The 24,368-nt window shown below is 45.8% G+C and overlaps 1 long non-coding RNA gene across 1 annotated transcript; it reads right to left on the bottom strand.

The window, feature by feature from the left end:
• Window positions 1–3,669: 3,669 nt before the first annotated feature.
• LOC117005787 lies at window positions 3,670–8,128 on the bottom strand. Its single transcript, XR_004419879.1, has 2 exons — window positions 6,355–8,128; window positions 3,670–5,866 (listed from the first exon to the last, which is right to left on the bottom strand). It is a non-coding gene; the product is annotated as an uncharacterized LOC117005787 (long non-coding RNA).
• Window positions 8,129–24,368: the final 16,240 nt, after the last annotated feature.

Raw genomic sequence — 24,368 nt, 5'->3', positions numbered from 1 at the left:
GTCCACTTGAGGTGGCCCTGGAGCACTCAGATGAACAGCATGATTTGAGCAAAATCCTATAGAATATGCCTGATAGAATTTGGAATAATTATTTTTTGTCAGTATGTTAACCATATCACTTCTCTACCTAGAATATGGGCATTTTTTTCTATGGACCTTAAAACACTCATAGCTGCATTTCCTAGGGAAAAAGAAATACTGTGCTGTACAAGTTGAAATTTTGTTACACTCCAAGTCTTACAGGAAAAAATGGTGAGCACTATATTTGTGGAGTTCCCTTAATGCAATGTGTGTATGGGAACTTGCTCTCCATTGGTTCTCAACTGTTCAAATTTCTATTCTTCCTTTTATATCTGAACTGGTTGAAGACGATTCTCTTCCTGTAATGACCATTGTGCTTTTTAATGACTCACAGCCTAGGACCAGAGGACATTGCTGTAAGCAAGGCAGCTTGTATTTGTCTTTGCAACTTATTAACATTGCTTGTTATTTCTTCATCTGGCATTAAAAACTGTCAAAAGCAGAATGCTCATGCAAATTAATCACATTGCTATCAAGGCAGAATTTTCCATGGTCCTAAAATGGTATAAAGATGGAATTTTTGAGACCAAATTTATGCCAGCTTTTCTTTTTCCACAGTGTTTAGATTTTTCCAAGCTACTGTTCACCATGATGGTAGTTTTTTTGATATCCTACTTATATTTTCCTTTGAAAAAAAACATCTTCTGCATCAACCAGGAAGTATGAAACAAAAGAACTGTTTTGTTCCTTCATTTTTGTAACTTGCTTCCTGTTTGATTGTGTATTTTTCAGCATGTAAGAGTTACTTTTATGAAGTATTTTGTGAGGTGTGGATCGTGTAATACTTTTGCATAACATTGAATTCTGTTACTGTTTTTCCCTCAAAGATTTTGTACATTCTGAAATTCAGGTTTTTTTGGTGTAGTATCAAGGGAAGCTTAAGATGAACTTAAAAGTACTACATTAACTATATAGAATTATTACATATTACTGGAAAAAAATTGGAGAAAACAAATTTAAATTATATGCAGGTGTCTTCATCTTGAGGCATACGAAAGAAGATTTTTATAATCAGAACAATCAGTCAGTGGAAAAACCTCCTCAAGCTGACAGAAGACACCCCCTCATCACTGGGGATTTCAAAGGTGCAACTAGACAAAGTGCTAGATAATGCCATCAAGGCTCCCTTTCCCACCAAAAATTGGACCAAGTCAACTTTGGAGGCCCCTTCCAACCTGACTTCTTCTATGTGTTTATTGCATGACTAGTCTGAAGGAAAAAAGGTACAGTAGTTTCACGAATACAAGCCGCACGGAGTATAAGCCGCACTTCCGGTGCCTCGACAATGTTGCTGTCTTTGTCAATAGATAAGCCGCACCCCGAATATTAGCCGCACTTTCGTTCGTCGCGAGAATCCGTGCGCAGCTTTCACAAATTGACCAATTAGTAACAGGATCGCGGCATAGCAGGGTTTACTGGCTCGGGGCGGGGCCAGGCAGGCTCGGCCCGCTCATGGTTGCCGACGGGGCCGGGTGGCCCAGCTCAGCGCCACGGCTCGGCGGGGCTGGCCGGGTGGTGCTGCCGCCGCCGCCGGGCTCGCTGGCCCCCCTCTCCCATCAGCACCACCCCGCTGCCACGTTTGCTAGCCCTGCCGGCAGGGCTGCCGCCGCCGCCGGGCTCGCTGGCCCCCCTCTCCCGTCAGCACCGCCCCGCTGCCGCGTTCGCTCGTCCAGCCGGCAGGGCTGCCGCCGCCGCTGGGCTCGCCGGCCACGCCGTGTTCGCTCGCCCGGCCGGCAGGGCTGCCGCCACCGCCAGGCTCGCTGGCCGCCCCCTCCCATCTGCACCGCCGCCGCGTTTCCTCGCCCTGGCCGGCACTGCAGGCCCCCGCACTGCCGGGCTCCCCCACGCTGCTGGCCCCGATTCTGCTGGGCTTCCCCTGCTGCCAGGCAGCCCCACCCGTCGGCCTTCCTGCTTCTGCCATGCTCCCCTGCACTGCTAGCCCCAGTTCTCCCGGGCTCCCCCGCCCTGCTGGCCCGGGCTCTGCCGCCCGCCCCCCACACTGCTGGCCCCGCCTCTGCCAGGCTTTCCCACCTCTGCCGGGGCCGGCCGGGCTCCAGCTTGGCTTGGGGCTGCCACGGGCTCTCACTTCCGTGTTGGCAGCTTTTAGAATTTTGTTAATGTATTAGCCGCCCCGGAATATTGGCCGCACTTCCGGGTTTCCACCAAAATTTTGGTCAAATTGGTGCGGCTTGTATTCGTGAAATTACTGTAATTGATTTCTAATATTTCATTGCCAGTAAATACTGGCGGTGTTTTAACCAAATTTTTATTGTGATTGAAGTTCCATTTTGATTTTGCTCTTTAACTTCAATACTTTGCAAGAACGGACAAAATACACGTGCAGAAGTTTCAATACCTTGGCCTTTCCCGTAATGGATGAACAAGCTCTTTTGGAACATCTGAGTCTTGGGCTAAGAAATTTCCAAAAACCTCCATTTTACTGAACTTCTGAGGTAAAATAAATGAAAAAAAAACACCAAAAAACAAAACCAAACCAAACAACAAACAACAACAACAACAACAAAAAAACAAAACCAAAAAAAAAACCAAAAACCCACCTTTATTTCCAGAAAGAAGTGCAGTGGGCGATAAGCCATACTTTTTCACAGCCCGTTTGTGATCTGCATATTCTAAAATGTACAAGTCACTTTTTAGGACATAGGTGATTCAGATACTGGGCAAGGTCTGAAAAAAATTTACCACTACTCTTCTCAGGGTATTTAGCACCTTTCAGTGGACATGAAGAGTAGCAAAAGCACCTTGGACTTCAGTCAGCTCTGCCAAATTTTCACTTTTACATTTCTTTTGTATGGAGACATCAAACTAACAAGAAAGCCTAAAGCAAATACTTGCAAACCCAGAGGGAGATCCCATACTGCAATATGGGCTATATTTGATAACCGTAAGAACACCATGACCTCCAGATTCACATAAAATTTATGTCATATTCTGCAGAAATTTCTGGGGATTTTAGATAATATTATCCACAGTATATAATTCAGAATTGGTTGTCTTCTCATGCTTGTGCTTGTAGGAATTAAAAGAGCTGTGGAAACCTTTCTGAGACATTTGAATAAGTAGCATTAAGATGCTAAATTAAAGAGATCCCTGCTATTCTTGATTTGTAATAAGAGTATATCACAGCTATATTGTCTTCCTCTAGTGATATGACAGTAATTGTGTGTCTTGGGTTGCAGTACAGGATGTGACCAGAAATGTGTATTCTATCACCATCTGTTGAAGCCGGGTGGGGCAGTGATCCTTATCTCCGTGGGACATATTATGTGCTAATGGGCCATCTTTAAAACCAGGTGGGGGCCAGTGTTCTTTATCTTTTCCACAACCCATCCTTTCTCCAGGAATATATTGGCTGCTAATGGGCCAATATGACTGACTATATGACTATAAAATTACATCATCCCATTGGGAGATACTCCAGCCAGGGGGAGGAGCCAAGCCTTTCCTACCTAGATAAAAACTGAGATTTGGAACATGATCTCTTGAATCTTTGAAGTGCTGATTTCCAGTCCTGCCTTTTGCACTTCTGTAATCATACAGTCATGAGCTTTTTGTAGCTCTTGTTGTGTTGATGCTGCAATGAGTAAATCATCCATGTAATGAATGATTTTCGCTTCTGGATATTTTTCCCTTGCTGGAGCCAAAGCTCGAGCCACGTACCACTGGCAAATAGCCAGTGAGTTTTTGAGGCCTTGTGGTAAAACCACCCAATGGTACCTTTCCAGAGGTTCTTCCCAGTTGAGACTTGGAACAGAGAATGCTAGTTGATGGGCATCATCTGGATGAAGCGGAATGCTAAAAAAACAGTCCTTGAGATTGATGATCACAAGTAGCCAATCTCTCGGAATCATTGTGAGAGAAGGAAGTCCCAGTTGAAGTGGTTCCATTTCCTCGATGACCTCGTTGAGTTTTCTGATCATGAATCAATCTCCATGAACCTGAAGTCTTCTTATGAATGACAAACACTGGAAAATTCCAGGAACTAATTGTTGGTTTAATGTGTCCCTTTTGCAGCTGTTCCTTGACCAGACTCTCCAGAGCACTCAATTTCTTTTGCTCCAGGGGCCACTAATCCACCCAAAGGGGTTTATCTGTCTTCTAGGTCAGTTTTGGAGTGGTGAGTGCTACAGTGACCCCCACTAAAAATCCAGTTCCAGTCTCAGGCCCCATTGTGCCGAAAGGTCCTTCCCCCATATTGTGATGGGCTTTTGCACAATGAAAGGACGAATGAATGCTGTTTTTCCCCCTGGTCGTATAACAACAATTGCATTTTTACTTTGCAGACATACAGAGCTTCCCCCATGCCTGTGACTGAAGCCAAGGGTACTGCTAGAGTCCATTCCTGAGGCCAAAAAATATATGAAATGACTGTGACATCTGCCCCCATATCAAGCATCCCCTTGATGGTGATTGTCTTGTCACCACATGTCAGTTGACAGAAAATGATGGGTCGATCCCGACCTATGCGCTCCACCCACGAGGCGTGAATTTCCACATGGTCGTTGAATGAAGGATCCTCTGGATCAAACACTGGCATGACTTGTTCCATTGGATGAGGTGATAAAGCAATAGCTTTGGCTATTGGAGTGTTTTCTGGGATAGTTAATGGTGGTCAAAGAGCTCTGGCTAAAACTGTCAGCTCTTCGTTGCGATCTGCTGAAATGATTGTAGGAAAAATGATCAGTCCAAAGATGCTGCTTCTGTCTTTGCCTATTATTAAAAAATCCTACCTTTTCCAGGAGGCCCCAGTGACACCTGCATGTATCACTGCATGACTTTAATTCAGGAAGCATATCAATTTGGAAGCTGCCAGGATGCATTGTGCTCCGGGCAGCAGTAATTCTGGGTCACTGGGGATGCCAGCAATTGCCCTGCTGAGGGAATCTGATTGATGATCCCCGATGATTGTCCTGTCTGTGGTGTTGTTCCCAGTGTCATCGCCATCACTTGTGTCGTTGCGCGCTCACGATTTGCGCTCTTTTTTGAGTTTCCCGGAAGGGGTAGGGGTCTTCCTTCCACATCTATCTGAGAGCGACACTCACTTGCAAGGTGTTTTCCTCTCCTGCATCTTGGGCAAACATCTGGTGGCTTTCCAGTCTTTGTGAGTTGAGGACAGTTCCTCTTGAAATGTCCAAACCCCCCACATTTGTAACACTGTCCTCCAGGGGAGTAGTTATGTTTTTGAAAGTTTGCATGAACCTTCTCGAGGTTTTCACTTTGTACCTGGAGCATTTTCTCCATTTGTTCCTCCAGTCGTTCCTCTACGACGGATGCCGCATGCTGAGGTGTCCCCACCTTGCTGCACGTTTCCACCATCTCTGCCAGAGAGGGCTGACCTGGCATTGCACTGATGACTTGTTTGCATTCCTGGTTGGCATTGGCAAATGCAAGGCTTTTGAGCAGATGTGGTTTTGCTGCCTCATCAGTCACCTGCCTGCCCATGGCTTGTGTGAGTCAATCTGTGAATGAGGAAAACGGTTCAGAAACACCTTGCCTGATGTCTGTGTAGATGGTATCCTAAATGCCTGCTGGTGCAATTTGTAGAATTGCCTTTCTTGCAGCTTCTTTGATGTCATTCAGCACCTCTTGTGGAAGCCTCACTTGCTGAGCTGGGTTGTCCTCAGGAGGATCGCCTGCTAACAGTGTCATGGTGAGAGTTGTGTTAGGCCCACCTTGGTATTTGGTCCTCAGCTCTTGGAGAGCTCCTCTCCATCTGCTGTCCCACACCACTGCTTGTGTGTCTGTGAGAATCAGCGACACAAGAGATCTGAGATCATATGGAGTTAAGTCATATATATTAAAAGTGCCTTTAGAAGTTGTTTAAAATATGAAGATCCCAGTCCATTGTCTCTGATGGCCTTGATTAGATCTGTAACTACCTCATGATCTAATCGTTCCCATCTTGGATTTTGGCCCTGTGGATTATAATTGACAGGCATTGCAATGTCTCCTGTACCAATCACAGGACATTGTCTATCTTTCGCTAAATTCATTCTAATACTTGGCCAATCTATCAATGTCTGAGTTTCCATGGGCGCTTGTCTGCTGAGGGGAGTTATCTATTGTGCCTGTTGCCATAATGTAGTTTCCTTTATTTAGGTACTGATACCCCTTGTTGAGCTGTTCTTGGTCCTGGCTGGGGAACAGGGATCTGTGATTGCTGAGTTGTTTGAAAAATCTGTGGAAGCTCAGCCCACAACTCTGGACAGGATTCTAAAGTTGTTCCCATACATTATAAAAAAATGTTAAGAATACCTTTTGGTATCATGACTGATTGTCCTTGACTGGATGAGCTAGCATCAGTTGTAAACCGCCCAGGCTGGAACACCCTCTGAAGCTGCGATGTCATCTTGTTGCTCAGCAGGAGATTCCTGTGGTTTTTTTCTTAGAAGTGGAATGCTTTTTATAAGAAATTGGATAAAAATCTTGCAGTTACATTTCCGCCACTAGGTGGCGCTGTCGTCTGCCCTGCCGGGGTGGACCTAGTTTTTGATTTTGCCTTTTTTGATATATTTTTGCTACCAATTCTTTCTTGTGACTCAGAAAGGTTTTTGAGTGTTTCACACAACTCTTGTAACTTTTGTGAGAAACTCTCAGCCTCAGACCCTGATAGAGACTGGGGCTGTATTGCCTGCTCTGGCTGTGACTGTTGCCATGGGAACCGAGACGCCGTCGACGTGATGGTGCTGGGGGAAACGCCTTCCCCCTGAGCACGCCCCGTCTCAGCTCGCGTCACCCCGGGGGCGCAGCTGCCTTTGCCGTGATCACGCCTCCTCTCTGCCTGGTCCAGCGCTGTCGCGCTCCCTGAAATGTTCCCTGTCTCATCGTGACCACCCTCATTATCGCTGTTTTCATCCCCCTCTGAGCCCGATGTCCCCTCCTCGCTCTCATTGGAGCTGTCTCCCTGCTGTTCCGTGCCCACACCCGCGGCCGGCGTTTGTCCTGCAAGCACCTCCGTGTTTCTCATCCCCCGCTCATGCCTGCTGTATCCCGCCGCCATTGCTGCCGCGCGCCCCGCTCCGCCTGGACGCTCGCTCCTATCGCTGCCGCTGCCAGGCGTATCGCAGACGGCTGCTTACTGCCCGCTTTCGCGATCTCGCGCGCTGTTCCCGCCGCGTCTCCCGCGGTCCCCGCGGCATCTCCCGCAGTCCCCGTGGCATCCCCCGCAGTCCCCGCGCCCCCCCCGTTCGCCTCCGGAACGTCGCAAATCGCTTTTGCCACTCCCCCGCGCTTCGGAGTAAAGGTATTTGGGAGGCTAATGAAACAGAGGTCTAAATTCTCCAATTCGCTTGGGAAGATTTCTAGCTTGAGTTTTCCCGGAACTGGATATTCTGGTGACCCAGGGGAAACAGGGGATCCGGGGGACTCCTCCCGAGCTCAGGCTCTTCCTGTTTATCAAGTGTTGTCTACTGCTGGCTGGACGTAAATCCCTCCGCATGCTGCTGGCAGGACGGAGATCCTCCCCCAGTCTCTGGGGAACTTTATATCGCCCTCTGTAGCTGGCAACATTTGCCGCTCCACGAGAGATGACTTCAAGCGTTATCCTTGCTGGGGATAAAAGCTTCATGGCTACTCTATCTTTTTTAGTTGCTAGATCATAAAGAAATTAATTTGCTGCCAAAACCCTGGCTCAAATAACAGATCTGTTTCTGCGTGTGGGAATTGTAATCTGACCCACAATAATAAGCTTTTGAGTTCTTTTTTCTGGAATAGCCACTGGATGGGTAGCCGCCACGCCTTTTAAAGTGGACAGAAGGTTTATTTGCTCTTGGCTGAATCTGCCCCCATGTTCTGAATTTTGACCTGTCTTACCAAAAGCACGTTTTCTTCAAAGTCGAGTAGGATGTTTTCCCTGTTTGCTGATCAGCAGATTACAGGCGAGGATTTCCTGGGTCTCCTCCCGTCAGAGTCGAGCTTGAAACAGCCTTTCTCTCAGCAGAGGTGTTGTGGGCTGGCGAGGTTTAGAAATTTTTCCCATTATTATGTTAAGCTAGCCGGGGTGGTTCCCCTATTAGCCGTTAAGAGCTGAAGACAAAGGAACGGCTGGACCAGCCCGATGGCTCCATTAGGGAAAGGTGGAGTCCTGCTTTTGTCCTTCCGCGAGTACGAGGATACTCGCAGCTCGCCAGTGGAGGAGAGAGGTTGTTTCTTCTCCATGTTTCTTCCCCGCTGGACTCGGACTGCAAAAGCTTCCTGCTTCTGAGAAACAACGCCGAGAACCCACGGGACACCCACGGTGAGCAAGTTCTTCCCTTCTCCCACCTGGGACGGCGCTGCCGCCTCGCTCCCCTGCTTCTGCAGCAGCCGCGCCCTGCCCTGCCCTGCCCTGCTCCATCTCGACTGTGCGGACGAGGAGGGGCATCGATGACTGGAAAAAGGGACTGAGACTGTTTCGTTCTGTTCTGTTCTGTCACTGGGGGTTTTTTTGTTCTCTTTCATACAGCTGATGCTGTTTTTTTGTTTGTCTAGTAAATATATCAGTAAAGGACTGTTATTCCCAACTCATACCTTTTTTTGTCTGAGAGTTCCTGAATTTCCTTTTCCTGGCAATACTGTCCCTTTAAACCAGGACAAGAGGTCAGAATTTCTTTCCTGGACTTTTCTCCGATGGTGTGCCTCTTCTCAGGCTGTAATTTAGGCTGGTAGCCCACCCTGGTGCCCACTCTGGGGCCCACCCAGGGACGCCAGTTAAAGCCAGTGGTGTCTCAGGAGCTCGAGATGACCACCTAGGTATGTTAAGAGTCTCTGTGTCCCAGCCCAAGCACCGGAGAAAGAGTCAGGAGTCATCTTCTGTAGTTTCCAGAGGTTGTTCATTTTATCTAATCTAAAAGGTTCTTTCCCTGACTAGCCGAGGTCCACTCAGCAGGTCAGTCCCAGGCACACTGCCCGCCTTCAGGGCGGTATTATCTTTTTATACTATAAACTGCGTAAACATTATTTACAATCTTCCAATACCTATCACTTATATTGTACAGTCTGGCTCTACTCTAAACAAATCTAAAAGTGCCAACATCACCTAAAAGATGGATGCTAAGAAGGAGAAAGAAGGACAAAACATGCCCAGGTTCCTCCATCTTGACCCTAGACCCCTATTCTAAAAAAAACTTAAAAATCTACTTTTTCACCTTGTGATAAACTAACTTATACTCTACTTATTTTTTGTGGCTTGTAACTCTTCATGCAAAGGTGGTAATTTTTCTCAGGGGTTGAAATCAAAAGCACAGGGGTCTGGGGCTCAGTGCCAAGGCTTCTGAGTCCCCTGCCAGGTTTTCAAGCCATCCAAGGAATCTGGCGGGATGTCCTGGGCTCCCACACAAGGCAGCCTTTCCACTGGATTCCAGAGGAAAATCAGACCTTTCCACATCATCACCGGACCTTTGGAGGAAAACTGCACCCTTCTACAGGACAACTGCTTCAACTGAAACACATCTGTCACTCCAGGGGGACTGCAGCCACCATTTAATGGGACTGCTACCAACACCTAGACTGACGGGGTGTCAGGTTGTACTCTGACTGTCAGAATTTTGGTATTGTTCTTTGTAGTACTGTATTTGTATTTTAATTTTCCTAGAAAAGGACTGTTATTCCTAATTCCCATATCTTTCCCTGAGAGCCCCTTAATTTCAAAATTATAATAATTTGGAGAGAGGGGGTTTACATTTTCCATTTCAAAGAGAGTCTTCTGCCTTTCAGAGTACACACCTGTCCTCCAAACCAGGACACTGGTAAAACAGATGTGCCTTTTTTCAGACAAGGCTCTTTTTGGGCAAACTGGAATGGACACATAAGCAATGTTTTTCAGCACTTCTTATGTGAGTGAGAAGGTTGGGTGTAGTGCTTGGTAAAAAGCACATAATTCAGGAAGAGGAAATCCTGTCAGCATGTCCAGAAGAAGACTAAAGTCTAGATACAGACCAAACAAGTAGTCCTACAGCTGAGGACCATCCTGCACAGATGCTCAGTTGTGCAGGAATGGCTGTGTCAGCCATGCTGTACCCCTGGGATGGAAGGGATCACACTGGGTCCACTGAAAGGTCCTGGAAAAGGGGGAACAGAAAGTGTCCTTTTCAGTAGTGTCTGCCATGGGTTGGTTTTGAGAGCTTGAATCACAAAAGGGGACAAGAGAAATTTGTAAAAACTGCACTTCTGAAACCATTATGGCAGTACCCACTGTAATCACTAAAAACAAGTACCTCCTGCTTAAAACTTGACATGGACTCATTACAAAAACAAACACAGAAAATCCTGCCAATCTCTCCTGGTGTGCTGCCAGAAGCATGCTAGTGCTGAGATCTGGATTGGAACATATTTGAATTAGTTGTCCTAGTAAACTTGCACAGATTCTTGACTAGTTTCTTGACACATAAACATCTTCCTAGGAGCGATCATTTTCCTTTGTGTCACCAAGACTATCATCTCTGTTTGTCATGAAGTAAGGCTCAATGCCACTCTCTTGCTAAAATCCTGTCCTTGGTGTTGTAGATGGACATGCTCTTTGCTGGTTAAAACTTGGTCTTCATGCTCCAAAGCACCTGATAACCCTTTGCTACTGTTATTTTCACAATTGGCTTCATACAGTCTTAGAGATCTCAGGGAGGTGGCATTCACATATCACGCCATTGTGAGAGACTGAACTGTTAAGGGATAATAACTCAAAACATTCCCTCATTTGTGGAGAAGCCAGGGTGCTTTGCTGAAATGGAGGCAGTGAGCTTTTGGGTGTGTAATGGCTTATCTCTGGTCTGATAAGACACAGGGTGAATGATGGGCTACGAGTGAGTTACGAGACAAGCCTTGGAGACTGGATGGTGCCTCTTATAATGCTAAAAACCATTGTACAAACCACTAGGTTGTAGGGCTCCTCCTCCTTGGATTTTCCTGGGGATTTTTCCCCACTATTTCTTTGGGACTTCTGGCCCCATCCAATGAATCTGGCCTACAACCACCACTTCACTTGCAGCAACGAGGTCTTGGCCCTGAGCCTACAGGTGGTGAGAGCTCTCCTCTCATCCTTTCTCTTTCTTTCTTTCTTTCTTTTCCCCTATGTATATCCTTGGGTGATGTTGTACATTCATATTGAAATGCTTCCATGTTGTTCTATAACTATAGATAATAATAACAACCAAATCGCTACATACCTGTTTTTCTTTGCAACCAAACTGTACTATAATAAACCCTACATATGTATATATACAAACACCAACCATTCAGTGTTTTTTCACTCCAATCCACTCCAAGGGATCTATTAACAAGAACTTGGGTTACCCTTGCCTTCTGCAGTGGGTTGTAACAACCACACATAGGTGTCTGCACCCCATTAGAACATACTGGGGATGGAAGCCACAAGGACATGAGTCTGAAGTTATTGAAGCAAAATTACCTGAACAAGAACTGTAGAAAATTCATGTATTCAATTCAAAACAAAAAAGTATAAATCCACGTATCTTTGTGTTATTATTATTTCAGGTTTCTTCCAGGATGACTCATGTCTGACCACAAGCCTCGTGTTTTTGTTTGTTCTACTGCTGACAGCTGTTGGTTGCCCATTCTCTAAATCTTCCTTCAGGCACTACTATTGGAGAGACTTGCCAGTCCCAGTCTGCATCGATGAGTCTCAAGAAGTGCCTCTCCTTAAACCTTCATTATCCCCTCTTGTCTTCACTTTTCTCTTTCTTCTTTTGCCTTTACTCCTCTTGCTCAGCTCTTTAACCTTCAAAACAAACAGGTTGAGGTAAGAGGTACAAAAGGAGCATGTTTCTTTGCCCTGGTCTCACTTACTGCTTATGTGTCCATTCCAGTTTGCCCAAAAAGAGCCTTGTCTGAAAAAAGGCACATCTGTTTTACCAGTGTCCTGGTTTGGAGGACAGGTGTGTACTATGAAAGGCAGAATAGTCTCTTTGAAATGGAAAATGTAAATCCCCTCTATCCAAATTATTATAATTTTGAAATTAAGGGGCTCTCAGGGAAAGATATGGGAATTAGGAATAACAGTCCTTTTCTAGGAAAATTAAATGTGCCCATTCGTCATCCCTTGCTTGACTCTGTAAGATTATTCTAACTGCTCTCACAGGAGTGACCACACTTTATATAAGCAGTCTTGAACTGTCTGGATTATTCCAAATTGTTCAGCAGTCAAAAATAAAAATAGCAAAGGAAGGTAACTATTTTTGTGATACTAAGTGGCTTTTATGCTTGTGCACTTTTAATGCTGCTATCAATAACTGGGTTAAAGTCTAGCTAAGAGACATTCCTAGAGCAGTCTTGCCAAGCACAAGAGATTATATTGCTTTCCTAACAGGATACACAGTATTTTTGCTGTCACAGGACTCCAGTTCCCACTCAGGACATACTGTGACACAACTGTTCTAAGTGTGTAAAGAATCACATTGGAGAATGGCTGTGTTAGTAACAGACACGAGAGGAACAAAATGCTTTGTCTTGGAAAGAGCACCGGAGATTGTGTATGCATCACTGACAACTGTACAATGATACAGACTTCTTCATGGGGGACAAGTAGTCCTGCAGGTGGTTTATGAGTGTATTGGCCTACATGATGCTGGAACAGGCATAGTTAAGCAGTCAGGTTTTAAGGAAAAGGAGTAACAGAAAAGAATAATATGCAAGAAGCATTAGACAGGAGAGATGTAAAGGGATTTTTCAGCATTAGGGTAACTAGTAGCAAAATAATTAGGCATGTATTTGCAGTTGATTGCACTGTCCTTTAATTATTATGTGCTTAATGAAAAGTTCTTTTAAAGCTAGTATTCTGAAGCACCAGTGTCCTGGTTTAGGGGACAGTATTGCCAGGAAAGAAAAAGGCGAGAGTTTTTTTCCCAAAATGGAGAGTGAAAAATTCCCTCTCTCCCAGTTTACTATAATTTGGAAATTAAGGAACTATCAGGCAAAAGGTATGGGTTTAGGAATAACAGTTCTTTACTGATATAGCTACAAGACAAACAAGAACAACATCAGCTATGAACAGATCAGTGACAAAACAGAACGAAACTCAGTCTCAGTCCTTTTGTCCGGTCAGGCCACACGGTCCCAGTGGAGCGGGGGCGGAGTGGCTTTTTTTTCTCAGTCTTGGGAACTGCAGGAGCAGGCAGGCAGCAGTGGCAGCGGGGAGTGTCCCAGGTGGGAGAAGGGTGAAGGAAAACAAACCTCTGCTTACCATTTGCCTGCCAGTTCTCAGTGCTGTTTTCAGAAGCAGGAAGCTGTAGCAGTGTCGGAGTGCAGGGCCTGGTCGCACCACAGAGAAAAAAGAAGTTCTCTCCTCCGCGTTCGGGCCGGCAAGCGCGAGTGGCTCCTCGCAAGGATAAAGCAACTTACAGCTATTCATCCCCACCCCTCTTTTTTGTCTTAAGCAATCAAAAAACCAGGGAGTTGCCCAGGCTAGGTTCCTTGACATGCTAATGGGAAAAATTTTCTCCACTGAGGGAAGGAGTAAAAACTCCCCCAACCCCCAACATTATCTATCCCAAAATTTTTCCCATGCTAACATACTACATCAAATTGGAACCTTTAAATTATATACATACATGCAGTTACAGACACAGTATCATAGATAGTTCACCCTAGAACAAGGTCTCCTTGGGGTATGCATCGGGTCTCTCCATCCTTTTGCATCACCCACCAGGTGCAACCTGGTCCTTGAGCAAAAACCACCCCACAGACAGGACTGTCTTTGCTGGAGGCAGAGTTCACCCAAACAGTTTTCCCTAGCATACCTCTCATGTGTACCACTGGAACCTTATCTTCATCTGGTGTTACCAAGAGCTCAGACTGGGCAGGGCCTGCTCGGTTAGTGGAACTTCGGGTATTCACTAACCATGTGGTCTTTGGTGGATTACTCTCCCAGTTCTTGAAAGTCCCCCCACCAAGTGCCTTCAAGGTGGTTTTAAGCAGGCCATTGCACCGTTCGACTTTCCCAGCTGCTGGTGCATGGTAGGGGATATGGTACACCCACTCAATGCTGTGTTCCCTAGTCCAGCTGTTTATGAGGCTGTTCATGAAATGAGTCCCATTGTCTGACTCAATTCTCTCAGGGGTACCATGCCTCCAAAGGACCTGTTTTCTGAGGCCCAGGGATGGTGTTTTGAGCAGTGGTGTGAGGCACAGGGTAGGTCTCCAACCATCCAGCGGTGGCTTCCACCATGGTCAGCATGTAGCGCTTGCCTTGGCAGGTTTGAGGCAGTGTGATGTAGTCAATCTGCCAGGCCTCCCCGTACTTATATTTGGACCAATGCCCGCCATAACAGAGGGGCTTCACCCGCTTGGCTTGCTTGATGGCAGCATACGTATCACAGTCATGGATAACCTGAGAAATACTGTCCATGGTTAGATCCACCCCTCGGTCTCATGCCCACTTATACGTGGCATCTCTGCCCTGATGACCTGAGGCATCATGGGCCCATCGAGCCAGGAACAATTCTCCCTTGTTTTGCCAATCTAAGTCTATCCGTGACACCTCTATCTTTGAGGCCTGATCTACCTGCTCATTGTGTCAGTGTTCCTCATTAGCCCTGACTCTTGGGACATGGGCATCCACATGACGGACTTTCACAGGTAGCTTCTCTACTCGGGTGGCAATGTCTTTCCACTCATCAGCAGCCCAGATTGGTTTTCCCCTACATTGCCAGTTTACCTTTTTCTACCTTTCCAGCCAACCCCACAAAGCATTGGCTACCATCCATGAGTCAGTATAAAGGTAGAGCTTTGGCCACTTCTCTCTCTCAGCAATGTCCAAGGCCAGCTGAACAGCTTTGAGTTCAGCAAGTTGACTTGATCCACCTTCTCCTTTAGTAGCTTGTGCAACCTGTCGTGTGGGGCTCCATACGGCTGCTTTCCACTTCTGGTTCATCCCCACAATGCGGCAGGAGCCGTCAGTGAGAAGAGCGTAGCATGTTTCCTCTGCTGGCAGTTGGTTATACGGTGGGGCTTCCTCATCCCGGCTCACTTGTTCTTGCTCCTTGTCATCGGCGAGACCAAAGTTTTCACCTTCTGGCCAGTTCGTAATTATCTCCAAAATCCCAGGGCGATTCAGGTTTCCAATTCGGGCTGCTGTTGCGTGATGAGGGCAATCCACTTGCTCCATGTGGCGTCGGTGGCGTGGTGGAGTAGAGGGAACTTTTCCTTTGAACATCCACCCCAGCACTGGTAGTTGAGGTGCCAGGAGGAGTTGTGCTTCTGTGCCGATCACCTTCTGAGGCAGCTTGGACTCCTTCACTAGGCAGCCAAGATCTCCTTCTCTGTGGGAGTGTAATTGGCTTCAGACCCTCTGTAGCTTCGGCTCCAGAATCCCAGAGGTCAGCCTCGAGTCTCCCCAGGCACCTTCCGCCTAAGGCTCCAGGACAGGCCATGGTTCCCGGCTGCAGAATAAAGCACATTCTTCACCTCTGGTCACATGCTGACTGGACCAAGAGCTACTGCATGAGTGATCTCCTGCTTGATATGGGCAAAGGCTTGCTGCTGTTCAGCACCCCAGTGGAAAGCGTTCTTCTTATGGGTGACCAGGTAGAGAGGGCTCACAATCTGGCTGTACTTGGGAATGTGCGTTCTCCAAAAGCCTATGGCACCTAGGAAAGCTTGTGTTTCCTTCTTGCTGGTTGGTGGAGACATCGCGGTGATCTTATTGATGACCTCAGTGGGGATCTGGCACCATCCATCTTGCCACTTTACTCTCAGGAACTGGATCTCTCGGGCAGGTCCTTTGACTTTGCTGTTTTTAATGGCAAAGCCAGCTCTCAGCAGAATCTGGATGATCTTTTCTCCTTTCTCAAATACCTCCACTGCCGTGTTCCCCCACACAATGATGTCATTGATGTATTGCAGGTGTTCTGGAGCTTCACCCTTTTCCAGTGCAGCCTGGATTAGTCCTTGGCAGATGGTGGGGCTGTGTTTCCACCCCTGGGGCAGACGATTTCACGTGTACTGCATGCCCCTCCAGGTGAAAGCAAACTGAGGCCTGCACTCTGCTGTTATAGGAATGGAGAAAAATGCGTTAGCAATGTCAATGGTGGCATACCACCTTGCTGCCTTGGACTCCAGCTCGTACTGGAGCTCCAGCATGTCCGGCACGGCAGCGCTCAGTGGTGGAGTCACTTCGTTCAGTGCACCATAGTCCACAGTCAATCTCCATTCTCCATCAGACTTGCACACGGGCCAGATGGGGCTGTTGAAGGGTGAGTGGGTTTTGCTGACCACCCCTTGGCTCTCCAGCTCATGGGTCATGTTGTGGATGGGGATCATGGCATCTCGATTCATCTGGTACTGCCGGCGGTGCACTGTTGAGGTGGCAATTGGCACTTGTTGCTCTTCCATCTTCAGAAGTCCCACTGCAGATGGGTTTTCTGACACTCCAGGCAAGGTGTTCAACTGCTTAATGCCCTCTACTGCTACAGCAGCTATTCCAAAAGCCCACCTGAATCCTTTTGGGTCTTTATAATAGCCACTCCTGAGAAAGTCTATGCCTAGAATGTGCAGAGCCTCTGGGCCAGTTAAAATTGGATGTTTCTGCCACTCCTTCCCAGTCAGGCTCACCTCAGCTTCCAGCAAAGTCAATTCCTGTGACCCCCCAGTGACCCAACAATGGAAATACGCTCTTCCCCCACATGTTCTGATGGTATTAGGGTGCATTGTGAATCAGTATCAACTAATACCCTATATTCCTGTGGCTCTGATGTGCCATCTGATCTACACCATCCAATAGACTCTGTTATCCCATGCCTCTCCCTGGCTAGAGGCAGGGCCCCTCTAGCCCTGGCTATTATTCCTTTCCTGGACATACATAGTGGAGGTTCCTTCAAGTGGGTCTGACAGATTATCCTCCCTTCTGTAATGCCCAGCACCTTGGTCATGGGAGGTTGAGGCTACCTTCATTTTAGTGCAGCTCCCTGGGTTAGTATTTCCCTCCCTGAGTTGACGCACCCATGCTGCCAGGACGGAAGTGGGTTTCCCCTCCCATTTTCCCATGTCTTCCCCATGGTCATGCAGAAGAAACACATAGGTCAGCTTGTGGGGTGTACCCTCTTTCACTAGCTGGGGGGCGATGGGCTGTAACCTTGGGGTATGAGGCTCTCACTGGTGCTGCATTGATCTTCCTGATCTCCTCCCTCATCTCACTTATCTCACCTCTCGTTCCCCTCACCTCCTTCATCCCCTACCTTATCCCTGCCTGTACGTAATCCTTGACCACGGCAGAAACCTGGACCTGCATTGCGCCATTCATCATACTGTGAAAATCCCTAAGCTTGTTAGCAACAGAGCTCATTGTTTCTCGGTGCTCATCAGCATTAATCATTGCAATGAAGGTGGTATATTGAGATGGCCCTCAGTTTGTCAGATTCCACAGCATGTGCCCTGTGCACCTGACCTTGTCAGGGGTCATTGTCATGCTGTCCATCCCTCCCAAAGAGTACCTCCAGTATTGATTGCCACCTCTCTCAGTTGTTGAATTCCTTCCTCAAGGGTCTTCCAAGTGCATTCTATTGTGGTGCTCCTGCATTCTTTCTCTGTTGACAAACCTCTCTCTTACACTCATTAAAAGCCTGCTCCCAGAGGGGAAGGGGCCTGGCTCCCTTACGAATATTGGTCCACACCTGAGTCCTGGCACAAGGATCCCAAATTCCTTGCCTCTGTACCATCCAAGTGCACACCTGTACCCATGAGGTCCCAGACCCGAAGTAACCAAGTTGTCAAAGCCTCCCGGCCCCGTCGTGCAATATCTTTCCGCAGATTGTGGAGATTTTCATAAGACAGGGACTCGGTGATGATTTCAACCTCTGGCTCCCCTGCTGGTTGTGAGGGCCCTCCTCTCTGGTCCTCTTTGTCTAGGTACCTTGTTTACATTTTAGACTTTCTAGTTTCTACAGGGGCGACTGCTGCTGGCTGCTGCTGCTGAGTGCCCTTGCAATTCAGCTGGAACCTGGGCAGATGTAACACCTATGGGTTCCACTACAGCATCACTGGATTCTCCCCCTTTATGGCAGGGCTTCTCACCAGCTGGGGAGAGGTACTCCTTCATCATCTGGCTCATCTTACTCATCTGCTTCACTAGAACCTCCACCCACTCTGGGTGGTTTCTTTCTGAGGTGGGCTGTGGGGCAGGGTCAGCTTCTGGGGCAGCATCCCTAGTCCCTGGGGCAGGGTCAGGCTCTGTGGCAGCATCCCTAGTCTCTGGGGCAGGGTCAATGTCTGCAGCACCATCCCTATTTCCTGGTGTAGGCATCGGGGTTGTTATCCAGCTCAATCCCCCCTTATCTCTAAATGTTAAATAGGACAAGCCTATCAGTAACACCAGCCACTGTATAATATCATTAGCATTTAGAGGAGAACTGAACTCTTCAAAGAGTGGTGGGGTAGACCCAAAAATCTGGGTGAAGGGTTGGGAGAAAATTTCCCCTGGTGTCATTCTCTCACAGTAAGTACTATTATTAGAGTAACTCTAAAAATATACAGTGAGTGTGTGATAGCTCTGAATTCATGTACTCGCCTTTCAAAGGAAGTTAAAAATCCATGAATTCCTCACCTTGTTAACCTATAAAGCAAACTGGATAACAGCCACAGTAGCCTTAGTTATAGGGCCCATGTTTAGATAAGGGCCTGCAAATGGGAGAAATACAGCCACAACCATGTGCCACCCAAACCAGGGTAAACTAGACAACATATTACCACCTAATGAGGTTCCTGTATCAGCACAAAAATTAGGTGACTCAAGAACTGTAATTCCTTTTATCTCTCGATGCCCTCGAGCCCCACGTTGGGTGCTAAAATCTGGCCTAGTTTGGAAGACAAGTGTCTGCTAAGAAAGGCAGGAGCCTCTCTTTGAAAATGGAGAATGTAAACCCCCTCCCTCCAAATTATTATAACTTTGAAATCAAACGGCTCCCAGGCAAAGATACGGGAATTAGGAATAACAGTTCTTTACTAGGGAAATTAAAATAGAAATACAATACTACAAAGAAATAGACCCCAAGCCCTGGCAAAGTCAGAGTACAACATGACACCCCGTCAGGCAGGGTGTTGGCAGCAGTTTGATTAAATGGTGGCTATAGTCCTTTTGTAGTGACAGATGTGATTCAGTTGAAGCAGTGGTCCTGTAGAAGGTGCAGTTTCCTTCCGGAGGTCCAGTGGTGATGTGGAGAAAATCCAGCTTCTCTCTGGAGTCCAGTGGAGAAGGGGCTAGCCTGGTGTCCCCCACACCTCTGTTTTATCTTGGTAAGAAATGTTGGGCTCTTCCCCCTGGCTGGAGGAACTTCCAACAGGATGAAGTAATTTTATCAGCAACACAGTGGGACTCAATGGGCCATTAGCAGAAGATACCTCCCTGGAGGAAGGATGAGTTGTGAAAAGATAAAGAACAGTGCCCCACCTGGCTTCAATGGATGGCCCATTGCAGAACATCTCCCACAGAGATAAGGATCACCGCCCCCACCCACAAGAGATGGTGATAGAATAGATACCTTTTATCACATCCTGTATTGTAACCCCAGAAAATGACCTAATAGGAAAAATCAAAGGCATTAGATTGTTTAGACAGGGAAGAAAGAGACATAAACATTTTCAAAATATAAAGCGTAAGTTTGACCAAGACAAGCAGCAAAATTGGATGCTTACATATTATTAAAATGCAAATGAGGAATTTAAACAGTGAGGAAGTTACTTATCCAAAACAACTCAGAAGAGCCAAGAACAAAGTTCAAACCCTTTCATGATCAATCCCATGCTCTCACCTGCAGCCATTATTTTCTAAATACTGTTTAGGTGACAGGCACTTTCTGAATGGAAGATATTAAATGACTGTCATTTTATATTAAAGAAAAGTCTCTGCTGTATTATCTGTATTAATTGTTCTTATCCTCATTTCTACTATGTACATTCAGGTGTCTTTATAATCTCATTTCTTTTTCACCAAACAACAGTATAAATAGTCAGAAAACCTATTTGTAAGAGTCAGGGGAGGTATGCATAAATAGAATGTTCTAGTGGTCAGGTCTACTATAATCTGTTGCAAAGGATCCTTCCAGCTTTCAATGCCTTGGACAGCACGAACAATGCTCAAAAATCACAGTGTTGTATCTAATGCAAATGGTACCTTTCTCACTGTATTTTTGCTAGAGGTCTGAGTTGGATAGTATTGCATTTTGAAAGTGCAAAATATGCTTATGGGGATCTTCACTGTATTGATGACCACTCTACAGTTTTTGAAAGCAAGTCCATAGCTCTTTTGCCTGCTCCTAAGGTACAAATTTGTAGCTGCAAGTTTGGGACTGGGCAGGGATGATGCCTGAAAGCTTGTACAATTTGCTACAACTTAAGTGAGTTGTAGTAACTGTATGTTTGAAGACAATCTCAAATTCTAAAGTCAAATTCTAAAGTCACAGGATGACAGAAACCCACCCTGTCAAAGCACAATCCTGCTCTCAGGCACATCACAGATGCTGCACTTTCTGCCTTCTCTCACTACTCTGGAAGTACAGTAATTTCACGAATACAAGCCGCAACATTTTGACTAAGATTTTGCTCCCAAACCAGAAATGCGGCTTATACTCAGGAGCGACTAATATGTGAATAATTTTCTGACATTTACAACCCCAGAAGTGCCAGCCAGGGTGCCGAGCAGAGCACCTGCCAGTAAAACCCAGGATTTTGCTATTGTTACAAATTGGTTACTGTGTTGCGCAGCGGGTGGGGCCAATTCAGCGCCGGCAGCGTGGGGGGAGGGAGGGAGGCAGGGGAGTTCCCTACTTCAGGCCGGGGAGAGGCAGGGGGCTCTGTGCTGACATCCCCACGGCTCGGGGAGGAGGCGGGGGGCTCCGCCCCCGCCCTCCGCCACCACGGCGGGAGCAGCGGGCGCTCTGAGCCTGCCCGCTGCCACCGCGGTGGGAGCAGGGCCGGGGCGAGCCAGCCCCGAGGCGGTGGCCAGCTCCGAGTGACCCCGCCGAGCGGCCCCACCGAGCTGGGCTACCTGGCCCCGTCAGCAGCCCCGAGTGGGCCGAGCCTGCACAGCCTTAGCTGAGCCAGTAAACGTCCCGCCATGCCGTGGTTCTGTTACTATTTGCCAACTTTGTTGCATGCGGGTCCTCGCTGCGAACAACAGAGTGGCTTATACTCAGGTGCGGCTTATTTATGGACAAAGAACGAAATATTTGCCAACACCCAGAGATGCGGCTTATACTCAGTGCGGCTTGTATTCGTGAAATCACTGTACTCACTACACTGTTTGCAGTACTGGTCCTTGGAACAGTTTAGGCACCAGAGCCATACTATGAGCAAAACTCTGCTATTCAGTACATCAGGCTTCTACAATGGGTAGTGATTTTTTAAATTAAATCAGCATGCTGAGGGTGTGCCAGCTGGACACAGTAAAACATGGATAGCATTCTGTTGAACAAAGAAAGAGAAATACTCAATGAAGTACATTTGAACCTCAGTTTGAAACCTCCCCCCCACCCCCCCTAAAAAAAACAAGAAGTTGTTTGCAAGGACATCTCAGAAAGAGACACTCTAAAGACTTACTCTGAATTTTCTGTTTGCCCATGTGGCCAGATACCAACCTCAACATGTTGCAGATAATCTGAGGGTAAGTAATGCATTCTAAAGTAAGTTGGCTATCCAAGAAGCAAGTTGCTTTTAGTTAGGTACCAAACAACATCAAATCCATTGGGAGTTAGAATGCTCAAGCATTTTGAGAACACACTCAGAAAGCAGAACAACGTTATAAACTAGTCAGGACTTCCCATTATTGCACTTTTTTCATTACAAGAACCAAGTTTTCTTAGGAGTTGAAACAAAAGACTCTGATTTACTAATGGCATTATTTAGACCATTTCTCTAGCTGATCTCTTGCTAGGCACGATGTGCAAGAGGCCAGAATGAAGTCAGTGCAGTAAGTCAGGAATCATCATAGCTACAGTTTTTGTTGGCTTTCTGGAAATTTTCTTAGACTACACATGATTAGTGTAAGTTAAGATATATGTAAGTAAGATATATGCAATTGCTTTTTTTACTGTAAATACCACTGTAGATAGAACATCTTGTAATACATAAAACTCAACCAGGGGTCTCTTTTTTTTTCTTTTTCTTTCTTTTTTTTTCTTTTTTTTTTTTTTTTTTTGGGTAGAGAATAACCTTGCCTTTGACACAGGGAACAGTAAGAGAAAATAATCATTTTATGTCTTAAAACTTTGCAATTGTCTCTGACAACAACTATATTCCTTTGTTTTGCATACAAAGCCATTACTGGTTTGATATTTAATATCTTTGAACAAATACATCAGGTTGTAGAAAAAGGTGAGAGCTAGAATGCTCTTCGGTTTTTTAGGTAGTTGCATTCTTAATTTTTTTAATGCTTTCATGGGATTCACAAAATAGAGAAGTAATCTTTGTTCCTGTACAAAGATTTCTGACAAAAGACTTGAAGTTTCAAATTTACACACTTGGGTGAGATGTCACTCCTTATGCAGGATAGTTATGGGATCAGACTGAGACATGTGAGCCTACTTCAGGCACAGAGCATTTAACAGAAGACATGATTAAGGTCAAACTTAATAATCAGAAAGTATTTGCACACAGCAGCAGGTGACTGTGAGATGGGCATGAAACTCAAGTGGAGAAACAAAAATGGATCACATGTATACCTGAGATTTTCTCAAAAATGTTTTATCCTCTGGCAAATCTGCCAGACATCTCACCTAAGTGTGTGTACAGAATGCTACATCCTATTGAGATTAACACTCTGTCAAAAGTATAACAAAAGAATGACTATAAAAAGGCCACCAGAACAATTAGCATAATTTTTTCTTAATAGGAATCACATATAAGACAATGTAAATATCTCAAAGTTCAAGTTCTATAGAAACAAAACAAAATTACTCCTCCTTCCCTATAACATCAGATTTTGTTTCTTTCCAAAAATCCTGATATAAACACTTTTTTCAGCAAGCAAGCAACAAGTCAACCAAGCACTGGAAAATTTTAAACCATGTCAGTGAACTGATGTCAGCCAGAAAACAGAATTCATCATGAATTAATAAAGAAAGAGGGAAAGGAGGTATTGTCAGTTGGTTTTAATCACTTACAATGAAGCAAAAGAGGAAAAAGAACCCAGCATGAGAATAGGAAATCTAGATCTTTTCATTCAATTCTGCAAGTAATGTAGATGCACTCTGTACATCTGATGTTCAGGAATATTTAGCATCCAAAATTTAAGTGTACCAGGAATTCTCTGGGAAACTAAGCACTTTAAAGCCAGGCCATTCTTCTCCCTTCACTGTCCAAACACATTCACCTCCTGCAATATCTTAAAAATGAATAGCTGGGAATGACATATTCCATACTCCGTCTTCTTTAATTTTTTTTTCTTCTGTATTGTGGAAGCCACTGCTGAGTGATTGAAACTTATATGCGTCCAGGTTAAATTTAGTCAATCTTAGCATTAATCTCAAAGTTAACACAATCACTTTCTAGGAAAAAAACCATAATTATCTCTAATACTAGGTCCCAATTAAAATAACCTCTCTGGCTTGAACACCAACGTTAGAGATGAGAGACCGAGCTAATGTGCTTTGCTTGGCTGATTATCTAAGTCTTTCCGCTGGCACCTTCTCAAACTGACAGCAATGGAGGAAGGCAGGGGCAGCAACAGTATTGTGGGGCTACTGTCAAGATGGGAGACAAGAAAACAGCAAGCAGTCCTATGGGAAAGGATGGGGAATCACTGGTGTATAACTGGTCCTGGCTGAAATGTTTCAAAAACATGTTTAACTCAAGAAATATTTTGTAATTTCCTCAAATACGCCCCCCACTCTGCCCACACACGTCTCTCATTATGTACTTAACGTGCAGTACAAGCATCTCCCTTTCACTTGTGCAGCAAGAGGGTTTTGACACGTAAAATCTTTGCACACTATTGCAAAGTTAAATATGTGTGTGGCCCTCCTGCCAGCAACAAGGATATAGTTTACATTTTAAAAAGTTTTTAAAAGAATACTGCCTTGACCCTCCTCTGGGGAAGGAGGAAGTCCCTGAAGTATAGCACTAGTGACAATTTATGTTTTTTTCTGCTGAAGAGAAATGCTAAAGCCTCTTAGTTGTCACTTTGGACAAATAGCAAGGTCTGCTTCCAGGGTCAGCTGACACCCAAGTGAAGACGTTGGCAGGAGAGTCTGTCATGAGATCCTGGTAACCCCAGCTCCAAGTCCCAATACTGCGCAGGCTAGTTTTCTGGAATCCATTTTGTTTCTAAAAAAGTTTTCTTCTTTTTGTGACTT

This window comes from Catharus ustulatus, chromosome 1, assembly GCF_009819885.2.
Source record: "Catharus ustulatus isolate bCatUst1 chromosome 1, bCatUst1.pri.v2, whole genome shotgun sequence".
Lineage (NCBI taxonomy): Eukaryota > Metazoa > Chordata > Aves > Passeriformes > Turdidae > Catharus > Catharus ustulatus.
The sequence above is the reverse complement of the archived record's forward strand: the minus strand, read 5'-3'. Positions and strand labels throughout refer to the sequence as shown.